Raw genomic sequence first — 15,895 nt, forward strand, 5'->3', positions numbered from 1 at the left:
CAAACTAAATGGGAGCCTATTGGTATGGCATTATAGTTCTGGCCTGATTTTACTAAGAAACAGAATGAAAATAAATACAAAGTGTCAGGGCGATATTTTCTGGAATACTGAGGTGATTTGGGTGGGAGATGGGATGGAAAGATTCCTAGGGATGGAGAAATTTGGGGAGGAGACAACACGAAGGGAAGGGCAGGAGGTGGGCCGATAGAGCCGGTCTGAACGTATGAGATTTCACAATGATTATTCCATCAGGATCCATGTCATGTCAGGAAAAGAGCGACCGCCTCCTCTGAATCTACAAGCATAAGATCTAACCTGAAATTTAAGATGGAGACCCTCTTGGAAATATTCAGAACATGTGGTTGACATGGACATGTAATCGACCCTCCAGAGCTGAATTCAATGTTGAACCCATGGACTTATAGTTGGTTGGACCTTTAAGATTTCTCCCTGGTCTTTAGACTCACAGGAATTAATATAATGAAGCTTGGACCTTTTTTCTGGCTTGTGACTTTAATCTGTTTAAAATTAAAACCATACTAATGTTCTAGAAGAACTGTACATTCTCAAAATTTAAGTGTGCATTCTCTATACTAAAATGATTATAAGAACCACTCCATTTTATTTGTTTATTCATTAGAGAAGTCTTTTGTTTGTTTGTTTGTTTGTCTGTTTGTTTTTAGCACCTGCTAAGTACAGGGTGCTTTTCCAGGTTCTAGGGAGAAAATAAAGAGTTTAATTGTTGCTTGTTAACCCTGAAAATATAAATATAAAGTACTTGTGCCACATAAGACTCTTCATTGAACTTATTTGGGCACTTCGATTTTCCATACCTAATATTTGATGTATCCTTTAAGGCAGAGTAAGCATATTTAATATTCAAGCCACAATGTTTAACATGTCAGTTCAGCAAATACTTGTCACACATATTCCATGGATTCTACACCATGCTAGTCTTTGAGATACACAGATGCGTAAACCTCCTCTCATCATTAAACTCATTGAGACCCAGAGCCCTTAACACCAACCACACCGCAAAATTTCCTGTGGTGCTTTAGAAATACAAGGACCTCTCACTGTATTCCTCCATGTTGATTTTGGAACAGGGCTTGGTATCTATTATTTTTTATGTCTCGTGGAAGATTCCAATACCCAGCCAGTGAAAAGGATCGCTAGCCTCACGGAAATTATTTTGCTTACGATCTATTCTTTATTTTTCAAAGCACCATCTACATGAAGCTTCTCATAAAACTAAACCTACACCAGCCCTATCACCCAGCCCTTTTACTCCTTGGGTTACTCAAAACAAATAAATCCACATGTCCACAAAAGGACATGCACAAGAATGTTTACAACAATTAATAATAGCTCACGTGCCCAAGAAAAGGAAAATGGAAAAAAAAAAAACCAACAACCTGATATACTCAAACAATGGAATACCCGCTCACCAATACCACTACGGATACACATAACAACATGAATAAAACTCAAAAAACACTACGCTAAATGAAAGAGGGATTACACAAAAACCTGCTACCGAATCATCCTATTTCTCTGAAGTTCTAGAACACGCAAAAGTAATTTATGGTGGAAAATAAAACAGTGATTGCCTTGAAGGGATTGGAAGTTGAGAAAGGCCAAGAAGGACTCGCTAGCATGATAGCAATATTCTATTTATTAACAGAGGTTTGGTTACACTGGGACATGTATTTATCAAAACTCAAAGCATGCTGCCCTTAAGAAAAGGAAAATAAAAACCTCAAAAGAAAAAAATCGTAAACAGATCTTGAGCTCTTAATGGATGTCATGTATGTTGAAGTACCTAGGGGAGGCATGTACTAGAGCAGCTTATAGTGGTGGACGTAAAAATGAGATAGATTGATGGACGGAGATCAGGATGGATAGATTTAATAAAACAAATAGAATAAATTATTAATGTAGAGCCTACGTGATGGATATAAAACTGGTTCAACTTTTTGTACATTTGAAAATTTTTATAATTAAGTATCAGGAAAAATTGTACATGCACATCCACAGTGTTTAAGGTGTCTAACATAACTTCGGGCACCTTGTACGTGTTAACCCATGCAATTTGCATAAGTCATGTGACAGAGGCCAGTTGCGCACCGAATCCACTTTGTCATCTCCCTGTTGGTACAGATCGTTTCCAACCAAGCGTGTGCTTGCCTGTGGTCACATGACTGAGCCTGGCCAATGGACTGGGAGTGGAAGCGATGGCTACCATTAGGAGGCCTGGCCCGTAGGCACCTTTCCCACATGAGACTGGATGGAAACCTCAGAACCCTGGTGCCTTCTGTTGCAGGTGATGCCCCGACTCACTGAAGGAGCAATGCTGGCCTAACAGAAATATTTGTCTTGGACTTCTTGTGAGCTCAAAATATACTTCTTATTATATGATAGAGATTGGGGTATTAGTACTGCCTTAGTTCGTGCCAATCTAACTTGCGTATCGTTCTACCGCGTGGGTACTGATAGTGTCCTTATTTAACACATAAGGACACAGCCCACAGGTAAGACAGCTCAGCGGCCACCCTGGGATTCAAACTCAGGCATTTTGGCTCCAGGGTCTAGACTCCTGAGTATTGCACTAATTCTGCCTCTTCCTTCCTTGGAGTGGAGGTACTGATAAATAAATGTTTCTCCTTCAAGCAAGTGATGTAACTCAGCGACAGAGGATCACCTTTCAAAACACAAATTGGTATTCCCAGAAGCAGACTTGTAATCCTGCTCCTTGTCAGCCGGGCCGGGTGTCCAGTGTCTGGGAGGAAGGTCGAAGAGGGCTCAAACATCAGCAGCGCTGACCTTTGCACATACGCTATTGCCACTGTTGCTCTAAATAATTAGGAAGGGGGAGGGGTCCCCTATCTGTTGTATATAGCTCACTGACATCTTTTTTGACCCGAGCTTCCTCTGGCCCCTAAAAACGCATATCAAAATCGGGAAGATTGAACTTCCTCCTTGACCTCCACTTGGTCGTAGCTCATCCGTAGCAATAATAACAGAAAAGAGAGTTGTTCCCCCCAGATCAGTACTTGATATATACCATGTGTATTGATTTACTGAACTCCTGGTAAGGAAGCAGGTGCCCACAGGGCCCAAAATGCAAAATGGAGATGCCAGAAGACAGCCTCTGGTATTTTGCTGGACGGAATTTTGATAGGTTCACCATATTGCACAGAAATAACGATGAAAATACAACACGGATCCTCTCCTATGCACAAAGAGGCAGGATGCGGAAAAATTTACATATAAACTTATTACATGACTGTGGTGTCTCTGGAACTTGTACTAACCAGCAGCCTCCTAATTACCAGATGCCATGCAGCTTGGAGTTACATTTAGGAAATTGTTGAGGTTGCCAGATTCACATTAAAAAAAAATAACAAGGTACCCAGTCATATCAAATAGCCTTGGGAACCAACACAGAAGCACATGAAATTCAGCCATGCCCTTCCTGTTTTCCTGTTTGTTATGCTTTATCAGGTCACTGAATATGAAAATAAATCAATGCAGACCTTTACTTTTTTTATGTATAGTCGCAGGCTGCAAGCCAGCAAGCAGTCTGGTAACAGAACTATTGGTGATTGTTTCTGAATATTAGTGGCTAAAAAATCAACAATTTGAAATTTCAAAGTACAATCTTCAAAGATCTCTAGATCTTTCTCAAACTTTACTCCTTCAAGTTAACCTTTAAAAAATTTTCACCGCTGGAGCCTGAGTAAGCCAGTGGCATTTTGTGATGGTGTTGACACAGCTCTTAGTGTCTTCCATTTGTGTTAGATGTCGGGGTTTGCTTTGCAAGCTTTGGTCAGCTGAGTCCTCAGAGATGACCATAATCGCTGACCACAGTCATGGCTCTCAAGGTCTGCTCTCTTGGTCACTGTGACAAAATAGAATTGGATCCTAGACTTTTTGCTCTGCTCTACCACAGAATTCCTGAGGGGTAAATATTTATTTAACCCTCCAACTTCCACATAGTGTCCCCCCAAAACTTCATGTCTACCCACAACACCAGAATATGACCTTATTTGAAAATGGGGCTTTTGCGTCTTCTTCAATTTCTTTCATAAGCTTTCGATAGTTTTCAGTGTATAGATTTTTTTCACTTCTTTGGTTAGATTTATTCCTAGTTATTTTATGGGTTTTGGTGTAATTGTAAATGGGATCGATTCCTTGATTTCTCTTTCTGTTGCTTCATTGTTGGTGTATAGGAAGGCAACCGATTTCTGTGCATTGACTTTATATCCTGCACCTTTGCTGAATTCATGAATCAGTTCTAGCGGTTTTGTGGCAGAATCTTTTGGGTTTTCCATATAGAGTATCATGTCATCTGAGAAGAGTGAAAGTTTGACCCCCTCCTGGCCGATTTGGATGCCTTTTATTTCTTTGTGTTGTCTGATTGCTGAGGCTAAGACTTCCAATACTATGTTGAATAGTGGTGAGAGTGGACATCCCTGTCTTGTTCCTGACCTTAGGGGGAAAGCTCTCAGTTTTTCCCCATTGAGGATGATATTAGTGTTGGGTCTTTCATATACGCAGCAACTTCTTACTCAACACATCTCCAGAGGCAAGGGAAACAAAAGCAAAAATGAACTATTGGGACCTCATCAAAATAAAAAGCTTCTGCACAGCGAAGGAAGCAATCAGAAAAACTGAAAGGCAACCGATGGAATGGGAGAAGATATTTGGAAAAGACATGTCAGATAAAGGGTTAGTATCCAAAATCTATAAAGAACTTATCAAACTCAACACCTAAAAAACCAAATAATCCAATGAAGAAATGGCCAAAAGACATGAATAGACACTTCTCCAAAGAAGACATCCAGATGGCCAACGGACACATGAAAAGATGCTCAGCATCACTCATCCTCAGGGAAATACAAATCAAACCCACAATGAGATACTACCTCACACCTGTCAGAATGGCCAACATTAACAACTCAGGCAACAACAGATGTTGGCAAAGATGTGGAGAAAGAGGATCTCTCTTGCACTGCCGGTGGGAATGCAAGCTGGTGCAGCCACTCTGGAAAACAGTATGGAGTTTCCTCAAAAATTAAAAATATAGCTATCCTACAACCCAGTAATTGCACTACTAGGTATTTATTTACGGGTGTGCTGTTTCGAAGGGACACATGCACCCCCATGTTTATAGCAGCACTATCAACAATAGCCAAAGTATGGAAAGAGCCCCAATGTCCATCGATGGATGAATGGAGAAAGAAGATATGGTGTATATATATACACACACACACACACACACACACACACACACACACACACAATGGAGTATTACTCGGCAATCAAAAAGAATGAAATCTTGCCATTTGCAACTCCGTAGATGGAACTGGAGGGTATTATGCAAAGTGAAATTAGTCAGAGAAAGACAAAAATCATGACTTCACTCATATGAGGACTTTAAGACACAGAACAGATGAACACAAGGGAAGGGAAGCAAAAATAATTTACAACAGGGAGGGGGACAAAAGATAAGAGACTCTTAAATATGGAGAACAGAGGGTTACTGGAGGGGTTGTGGGAAGGGGGATGGGCTAAATGGGTAAGGAGCACTAAGGAATCTACTGAAATCGTTGTGGCACTAAATGCTAACTAACTTGGATGTAAATTTAAAAAATAAAATTTAAATTAAAAAAGAAAGAAAATAGGGCTTTTGCAGATGCAGTCAAGATGAGGTGTAAGTGAATTAGAGTAACCCATGAATCCACTGTGCCTGGTGTTTTTACAAGAGGAGAAAACACAGACAAAATGACACACAGGAGGAAGGCCATGTGATTGTCCTCAATTCAAGGAACACCAAGGATCTCCAGCAGCCACCAAAGGCTAGGAAGAGGCAAGGAGGGGGCCTCCCCCAGCGGCTTCTCCAGAGAGAAGCTTTGGCCATTGGTTCTGCCAGTGCCTTGATTTCAAACTTCTTGTCTCCAAACCTGTGAGACAATAGTCTTTGTTGTTTGAAGCTATTCAGTTTGGGCTTCTTTGTTTGCCAGTCTTAGGGTCTCGTACAGAAAACACCTGGTAAAGAGATAACGTTTTCGAAGATTTATTACTAAATATTTGAAACCAAATCCACACAGGTACACGATGGGTTCCTCTTTTTGCTCCCAAGCTACCCTCTAAATGCAAAAAGGAAACGACCGTTTTTGCCGAGGCAATAGCTAGTCAACTGCAGGACATTTGTCGCCCTCCACTGCTGTGTCTTAAGGCATGAAAGCCTTGCCGTGGTAAAGGGTAGGCAGAGAGTATGACCAGGGCCCTGGGACCTCTTCCTCCATGACCAGCAGTGTCTTCTGAGATGGTGCCTGTGACACTGAACCTGAGATCACCCTTGTGGCTTACAATCTTTTTTTTTTTTTTAATTTTTAATGTTTATTTTTTGAGAGACAGAGAGTGAGCGGGGGAGGGGCAGAGAGAGAGGGAGACACAGAATCCGAAGCAGGCTCCAGGCTCTGAGCTGTCAGCACAGAGCCTGATGCGGGGCTCAAATCCACAAGCCGTGAGATCATGACCTGAGCTGAAGTCGGAAGTCAGATGCTTAACCGACTGAGCCACACAGGTGCCAGTTTTGTAGCTTTCTGATAGCAGTGACATAAAGGTCATTTGTGCACTATAAGAAGACCTTTTCTTTCACCTACTTGCATTATATACACAGAGCACTCTTGACCTTTAACTGAGCTTAGAGCCAATTTTAAAGGACACATTCAGTAGAGCGGGCACCAAATTGTCCTCCTACAACACCGGGGATTTGGATTTCCTCCGCATCTGAACCAGGCTCTTGTGAGGCTGACGGGACATCGCCAGTGCTCAGAAAACTCAAGTATCTTCACTGGCAATTTGATCTGCTCAGGGGTGACGTCTCCTTGGGTTCGTCTTGACTGTTGACAGTCGCTCCGACTTTCATGATTCTGGATGATCCTGACAGTTTTGAGGAGGAGTATTCCTTGGGAATTTTCTAGTGTTTCCGGCTCATCACATCATCAAGAGTGCATACTATCAACATGACATATCATTGATTTTGGCCCCAGTCACCCGGCTGAGGTAGTCAGTGTTTGGCACGTTTCTCTACTGCAAAGTTATGCTTTTTCTCCCTTTCCATTCGGTACTTTCTGGAAGGCAGTCACTGTGCCCAGCCTGTACCTAAGGAGTGGAGGGGGGGTTATGTAGTGCCTCCTTGAGGGAAAAATAGCAACATAAATTATGTAGCGTCGGTCTCTTCTCTCCTGCGTATGGATGTAGCATGCGTCCGGTCATGTATTCCAGTATGGAGTCACGGATGTTTGTTCTACCCCTTGAGGTTATAATCTAATACTTTCTTTTTCTTACTCAAACTCTTCCAGCTTTAGTCACGGGAAGACCACCCAGTTAACCATCAGTGTTCTTTTGAGATCCCCTCGGAATTATGGCTTTATATATTCATTTGGAGCACATCCTCACTTCCTGGCACTTCTCACGTACCAGGCCCTTCTTGTATATTCCCCACCCCGGTCCTAGAATCAGCCTTGGTCACTTGGACTTGAGGATGCTATTAGAAACCGTGGTCTGGGTACGAGGTGTGCTCCTTGCTACCGGGGCTTCCTGTCTTTTGGCCTTTCTCCGTTGCCAGAGTGAGGACATCGATGTCACAGGACAATACAAGTATATCCACATAACGACACTTTTCGATGTGTAACTGTCTCTGTATCTGTATGAACGTAAACATGAGGTTAGACCGCGGTCTCCATCTCATTGCCACATAGGGTATTCTAGCGTCCTCCCCTTGCTTGTCTGTAAGCTTCCACTCCAACTAAAAAAACTGGGCTCACACCATCGGCCCTCCATGCACTTAACTGCTCAACCCCAGTATACATGTGTGGCGCTCTGGGCATTGCTAACTCTTATCCTCTTGGGGAAAAAAACGTTATCAACCCGAGCGCAGGGCTTACATGCAGTTCCTTTGTCTCCAGTCGTACAGACTCTAGTCATTTCCGACTGGTCAACACCTTTTCCCCCACCCCTTCGGTGAACTTGTTTTATACGTTTGTCATACAGTTAGAGTCTCTTGTCACGGTTTGTATTCCTTCCCGGGACCCCCCAACCTCCTAAATCATTCTTAAAATTTGTCTACATTAAGGTTCGCTTGTTGTAACGTAAAGTGCCGAGGGTTTTGACGTATGCGTGTTATCGCACAGCCATCATTACCGTATCAGGGAAATTATTTCACTGCCCTCCAAGTCTCTTATGCTTTACCCATTTAATCTTCTCTCCTGTCCCTTGAACCCGTAGCAGTTAGCAATCTTCTTATTGCCTCCGTAGTCTTGCCTTTTCCAAAATGTCATATAACTGGAGTCACGTACCGTGCAGCTTTTTAAGAGGGCCTTCTTTAACTTGGAACTATACATTTAAGTTTATCCATATCTTTTTCATGGCTTAATAACTCTTTTTTTATCACTGAGTATTCCATTATATGTATACACCATAGTTGTTTGTCCATTCACCTGTTGAGGGATACTTTGGTTGCATCTGGTTTTCAAATCACTTGGGTACATATCTAGGACTGCAATTGCTGGCTTGTATGGTAACACCATATTTACCTTCGTAAGAAAGAGGGACTCCTGGCATCAATGTTTTATGATCCTACCAGAAGGTAGCATTAGTTGCATTCTATAGTAACGGTTAATAGTAATAAAATACAAAATATGAATATGGGAATAGTGAACATTAACCAAGGTATACCATATCAGCACCATTCCTCCCCTCCAGAGTATTCCGTGAATTAATACTTTATCTTAACTGGTGTATTTGGGATTAACAACAAATTTACATAGTAAAATACGTGCCGATTGTGACTCCGTCTCAGAGATCGCAAATAAATCAATGTATTTTCATGCTAATAGTCGTTAAGAATTCATTTTCTTTTTCAGCGTTTCAAGGAATATTCGTTGGCGCATCTCTGGCATTGAGTGGGATGTGTTTGTGGCAGATATTTCAATGTTGCACGGTCATGTGACATCAGCCCAGGGGTTTATGCACTGACTTTTAAAACTGATTATAGATAGGGGCACCTGCGTGGTTCAGTCATGATCTCGCTATTCGTGGGTTCAAGCCCCACATCCGGCTGGCTGCTGTCAGCCTGTCCGTACAGAGCCCACCTTGGACCTTCTGTTCCCCTCTCTCTGCCCCTTCCCCACTTGCGCTCTCTCAAAAGCAAATAAATATTTAAGAACTTGATGAAAGATAACAATATCGTACAATATACCTGAAAGTTGTAAAAGAGTGGATCTTAATTGTTCTGACCGCAGAAAAAGTAACGGTAATTATGCAACATGACGGAGGTGTTAGCTAACCTGGTCATAATGGTGGTAATAATAATATCACAATATAAAAGTGTATCAAATCGACATAGTATATACTTTAAAGCTGTACAATGTTATATGTTAAATATATCTCAATAAAATTGAGAAAGAATTGAGACTTTTTGGGAAAGAAAGCTGGTGATATTTGGAATTTTCTGGAAGTTTTTCTCTCAGCTTGTCTAAAAGGTTTCCAAACTACACTTCAAAGCACCGTGCTAGGCTCTGAGGAAATACAAATTATGTGTACGACTCCAGAGCTGGACTCAAAAGCTTGTAATTGTATGCAGGTGGCTAAGGGAAAGGGATCGGAACACGTTCCAAAGTGTTTCTAGAAGATAGTATAAGGTAAGTATCATATGAATGAAGCAGAAGAATGCCACAGGAAGAGTAAAGATGAAGAAAGTTCTTCTTGTGGGAGTGATCAATAAGGTTAAGAATCCCACAGTTGAACATTGTAAACAAGTGGCCTTCTATATCTCAAAAAAAGTCACTAAGTGCCAATAGGAATCTTGATCCCATTTGAAAAAGACGCTTCTTAAACCAAGCCTTTGGTTGGTGTAGAGAGGTAATTCTCGGATACCATATGAGTGGCCTGCTATTAAAATTAATTCTTGACAGTTTTTTAACAACTGGACAATGTTACCACTCAGATGATAGTATTTTATGAAATTGTTCTCTGGCTCTCTCATATATCTGTGTATGAATATGTACATATATGGAGAGTTGTTATCGAGAAGTATTTAATAAAAGTCATGTAAATTAATATGAAAATTTACTATCCAATGCAAGATATTTAAAACTATATTTCTGGGAGTCTGGGTGGCTCAGTCGGTTGAGCCTCCCACTCCAGCTCAGGTCATGAGCTCACAGTTCGCAAGTTCGAGCCCCGTGTTGGGCTCTGTGCTAACAGCTCAGAGCCTGGAGCCTGCTTCGGATTCTGTGTCTCTTTCTCTCTCTCTGCCCCTCCCCCGCTCACTTTCTATTTCTCTCTGTCTCTCAAAAATAAATAAATGCTTAAAAAAATTCAAACTATATTTCTTTTTATTTTCTACATAAACAAAATTGTATGTGTGTATGTAGCGTAAAACTGCTTTCCAAATGATGTAAGTTCATGCCATTTCAATCATTTCCAAATCATTTATTGAGTCTTAGAATTTCTTTTCCATGTAGCCCATTATACTGCTGGCTTATCACTGGGTGTCCAGTGTAGACCGAGCTGTAGTGAAGGAATGGCTGGGAGTGAGGGTCCACTCTTGGGTAGCAGTGACTTTCACAGGCCCTGTGTTCCTGCCCACGGTGCCTCCACCAACGCCACCAACCTGCCTCCCCCTTCAGTTCTCCTTCCGGGTTGGCGGTCACCCTCAATGCTTCCGGTACCCTTTCCCCTCTGTGCCTTCACGCCAGCTCATGGCCTATGCTGGGAATATACCATCCTTTTAGGCTCTTTGCCAAATGGTATGGAAGAATTTGCAGTTTGTGCCTCTATACCAGGGCCACCGTTTGAGTGTGTGTGTGTGTGTGTGTGTGTGTACAGATAACAGATACCTATGTACGTTAGATAACGAAATAAATGATCTATGCATTTAACTCAGTTACAGTCTTTTGTTTGTGGAGAATAGTGGAAATAGAAGCGTCTGCCCACCCCAACCCCTCTGCCTTATATTTCTGTCTAAACATATATTACAAGTCTTGAATGAAAGTCACTGTAAACTAGAGTCCAAACACTTAGAGTTTTAAAGAGCTGACTATAAGCTCTCCTGGGTTTTCATTCTGTAAAGCTTTAATGAACCTGCTCCTATACCTAGTCATGTAATCTAATACCCCACTTGCCACTAATTCAAATAGAATAAACTACAAATAAAATAAATAAATAATGCTGAGAGCACATAATTATGGGCTCTTTGATGCTTTATTTGGCCTATTAAACTTTATATAATTTGCCAAGGGAAATGTAGTCAACATTGTCCCAACAAAGTGCATACATCTATTTGGTTTTTTTTATTTTTAACTCAATATTAAATTAAAATTAAAATTAAAATTAAAATTAAATCAAAATTAAATTAAAAATTAAAATTTTCAAACAACCTGATCTGATAACGGATTATCAAAGGAGATCTTCTATCTTTCTTTTTTCAGTGCACAGAAAAACCAAGACAAAGAACTGTTAAGTAATGTTCAAAGTCATAAAGTCAGGAAATAAAAGTGATTCCAAAACCACATTTCTCTGGCTCACAAAAACATGACCTTTTAACGTTCCCACCATATTGTCGGTAATAACATTTGTATTATTTGGTACAGCATTTAGAAATATGAAATAATATGCAATGATTAATTTAATTTTTATAAACTGTTATGGTGGGGAAACCATCCATACCTAAAAGAAACTTATTTTCTGTTTTCTTATAAAATGTCTACACTCGTTGCTTGTTTGCATCATTAATGAATCCATTACAGTATTATCTCTCAGTATACAGCTGCCTTTTTACTTATGTCCATTTTCTGCTGTTTATGGTCCAGTGGTAGCTGGAGGGAAGGAAATCTAATATGAGTTTCTTAGAAGCCCTGACATTTATATATTTCTATTCCGGAGGAATAGAATAGAATTGGTGAGTTAACAAGGTTTGGAAGAAAGACGAACTTCTCAGGATGATTCTTCTCATCACGAAGAGCAGTAGTTTTTTCCCTTCTGCTGTATGGAGAGGTGGGCAGGGAGGTTTTGAGGGGAGGCAGGTAGTGAAATCTGCTTCTCTCCGTGTGTGTTACGGTGATTTTAGAACTAAAGTCCTGCCGAACACAGTGCTGTACAACAACCACCTCATTATGCTCACTGATTCTGCGGGTGAGGAATCTGGAGACGGGAGGATGGCTCACTCTGCTTCACAAAGACTGGGTTCTCGCCAGGAGTGACTTTACAGCTAGCGACCGGACTCCCAGGGAGGTGTCTTCATTTATCTGGCAGTTGAAGCCATCCGTTGGCTGGGGCCTCAGCTGGTCTCTTTCACTTACCCATAGCTTCTCCCCGTGGCCTCTCTACAGGGGCTTGTTGGGCTTCCTTATAACATGGCAGCTGGCCCCACGAGCAAGCATCCTGAGAGAGAGGCAGAATTACCTGGGGTTTTATGATTTAATCTCAGAAATCACATGGCGTCGGGGTGCCTTGGGTGGCTCAGTCGGTTAGGCGTCCGACTTCGGCTCAGATCACGATCTCACGGTTCCTGGGTTCGAGCCCCGCATCCGGCTCTGCGATGACAGCTCAGAGCCCGGAGCCCGCTTCGGATTCTGGGTCTCCCTCTCTCTCTGCCCCTCCCCTGCTCGCACTCTGTCTCTCTGTCTCTTAAAAATGAATGAACGTTAAAAAATTTTTTTTAAAAAGAAATTGCATGGCTTCATTTTCACCATATTCTGTGGATTGAGACAGTAACACTGGTTTATCCAGGTTCAAAAGAGGGACACAAACCTCACAGGAGATAAGAAGAATTTCAACATATTCACACTGCATGAAGATTACTTGGAATGAAAGATATACAGCCATGCCATTTTGGAAAATACAGTCTGCCACAATGAGTCAAAGCTTAACATATGCTTTGTTTTATAAACTGTCTGATTTCCCAACAGTGGAAGTATGACAAGAATCAATGGTCTGGGAGTATTTGCCAGTTAAACTACCCATATCCTGGGCCACTCACTACAGACCAGAAAGTTGATTGTATGCCCATTCTTGATGACTGGATCTTTGCTCCTTCTGTATTCCTATGATCTAGAAAGTGTGGCGTAAGACAGCTAATGCTCATCGACTGCCAATCATTTCCTAACCTGCTCCATGATAGTGGTAAGAAAGACAGTAACGAAGCCCATTCAAGTGGACGTTGCCTGGAAAACCAGCTGAATCGCAAAAAGGGAAATGTTGAAAATCTTGACCAAAACAATTCAGTAATAAAGACAATGTTGACCTTCAAATTATTTTTTACTATCTGACAAAATATTTGAGGTTGTGTGCACCCACATATGCAGGTGTATTGTTTAAGTCCTTAATTATTGTTGAACTGATAGTTGAATGACATCATCAAGAAAATTTCCACAAGTCAGAACCAAATTTGCCTGCGTATAGATCTCAATGGAAACACCCTCTTTTCCTTAAAAAGTAGGCCTTAGAAACAGACGCTTATGTACTGAGGAACAATTTCAAAATGTAACTTAAAGAAACACAGATTTATTTTTTAATCTGCAAATAAAGTTGGAAGTGCGTCAGTATCCTAGAATAAAGAAAGCATACTGGCAAAGACCCTTGAGAGGGTCATCTTAGTAGTGTGTCCATCTAAGTGGAACTCCAAAATGAAAACAGGCTACGGAAAATATCCAAAAGCTCCGCTCCCCCCCCCCCCGCCCCGCCAAAAAAAAAATCTATTCAGTGTTCACCGTGTACTACTCTTCAAATTATTTCAAAACATGAACATTCTCAATTTTCACTGGAATGGAAGTATGCTCGAGCTGGCATACATCACGGTCTTGTGTGGGGTTACAAAGAGGAATGGCATAATTCATAGGTACGGAGACTGAAGATACACTATTCATGTCTTTCCCCCTCATCGCTCCTGGATCATAATCTCTTCCCCATGCCAATGAAATGCCTGTCATCCTCCAAATGATATCTAATTTAGCCCTGAGAGTTCCAGGATACATTTTGGGTATAAATAGCCACCATGTGACCAAGTCTCGCCATTACGCAAGACATAAGGAAGTATAAGATATGGAAGATATGGGGGCGCCTGGGTGGCTCGGTCGGTTAAGCCTCCGACTTCAGCTCAGGTCACGATCTCAGGTCCATGAGTTCAAGCCCCGCATCGGGCTCTGGGCTGATGGCTCAGAGCCTGGAGCCTGCTTCCGATTCTGTGTCTCCCTCTCTCTGACCCTCCCCCATTCATGCTCTGTCTCTCTCTGTCTCAAAAATAAATAAACGTTAAAAAAAAATTAAAAAAAAAAAGATATGGAAGATATGGAGGGTGTAGGAAAACGATGGATTCAGTCATCGTGGTAAGAATTGTACACTGTGGTTGTTATTAGCCGTGTCATTTTTAGTGTTATTTCTAACATCTGCAAGTACTCCTTTTTTTGCTCACAGATGTCACCTTGTATTATTTATAAAATATTCTCAGTGCTAGAACTCTTCAAAAGTATGACTTAGTCTGTGGCTCATGCGTTGAATTTTAAGCGTAAGACCATGCGTTACGTTAAATTGCGTTAAATTGTGTGTAAATTTTAAGCATAAGACCATGTCATGATTCTTAAGATAAAATTAGTAAATTTGAATATTAATTGCTACCCAGAATCAATACTCAAGAATAGAAACGTCTTTAGTGTGGGTTTTCCTCTTGGCTCTACATTGATCTGGAGGCCCGTTTCCAGAATGGGAGAGAAGTAACACAGCTGTCAGAACTTCATGTCCCCCAACCCTGTGGCAGCCCATGTTCATGACACTGCTGTTCTCACTCTCTGCTCATCCCATACTTCCCCTCATTGTCCACCTCCACCCACGAATACCTTTCACATGCACGTTCCTTTCAGAGCTGCTGTCCCCAGTTTTCTGTTCTCACCAGATTCTTCCCCCTTTCTTCTTAGGGAGCCACTGAGGAAAGAGCGAAGGTTTGACTGGGTTTCTCTTTCCACAGTTGTGTCTTTACTACCTACTGGATCTCACGTGGCCATAATGTGTCGCATGGCTGTGGGAAGCAGCCCACAGGGAATCTCATATAGAGTCGTGCAATTTTCAAATTGGAAGAGACCGTGGGAATAATGGAATCCAGTGTTTCTGCAGTGCGGCCAATTGAGGATAATAGTAATTATATTAACTCACACTTGTTGAGTATGGACTTCAGTTACAGGAGCCCAGTAATTCTATGTGACAGACAGTCTTTTCGTCAATATTTTACAGAGGATACTGTCATGCAGAAAAGATCCCCATCTTGCCCAAGACCGCACAAATCTCAACTGGAACTGGGAGTTAATTCATCCATCTAATTCCCAAGTGTCTGCTAGTGTTCGTCCTCCTGATAGCTTCTTTTGCTCACCAACCTCCCAGAACACCGATCCTAAGAAATTCCATCATTCTGCATGTAATAATCACATTTTCCCCCAACTTCTTGCCACGTCGTGAGTGGCACTGGCAAACTCGACTTTTCCATCTCATGCAATTAACTTAGAGGCTCATTGAGAGTATGATCTCAGGACATAAAAACACTCAGTATAACAATAAACATGAGGTTTTATAATGATTTGTACTAGCCATAACAGCACTGTTGTTTTTACATCAAAAGTTAGCTGATACTTTTCTTCAGTAAATAACCCTTAGCCTCGAAAGGCATATTTTGGGTGTGAATTTCCGGTTGAGGTCCATTATGACATTAGAAATACCAAGTTGTATTTGTAACTTCAAGGACACGGAAAATCTACGGCTTCGATGAACTAGAGAGTCATCTGAGACCTCACAGGTGGTCACTAGTCCTTCTTTCCCACATCTGACGTGGGGTTTC

This window comes from Panthera uncia, chromosome F2 (assembly GCF_023721935.1).
Source record: "Panthera uncia isolate 11264 chromosome F2, Puncia_PCG_1.0, whole genome shotgun sequence".
Lineage (NCBI taxonomy): Eukaryota > Metazoa > Chordata > Mammalia > Carnivora > Felidae > Panthera > Panthera uncia.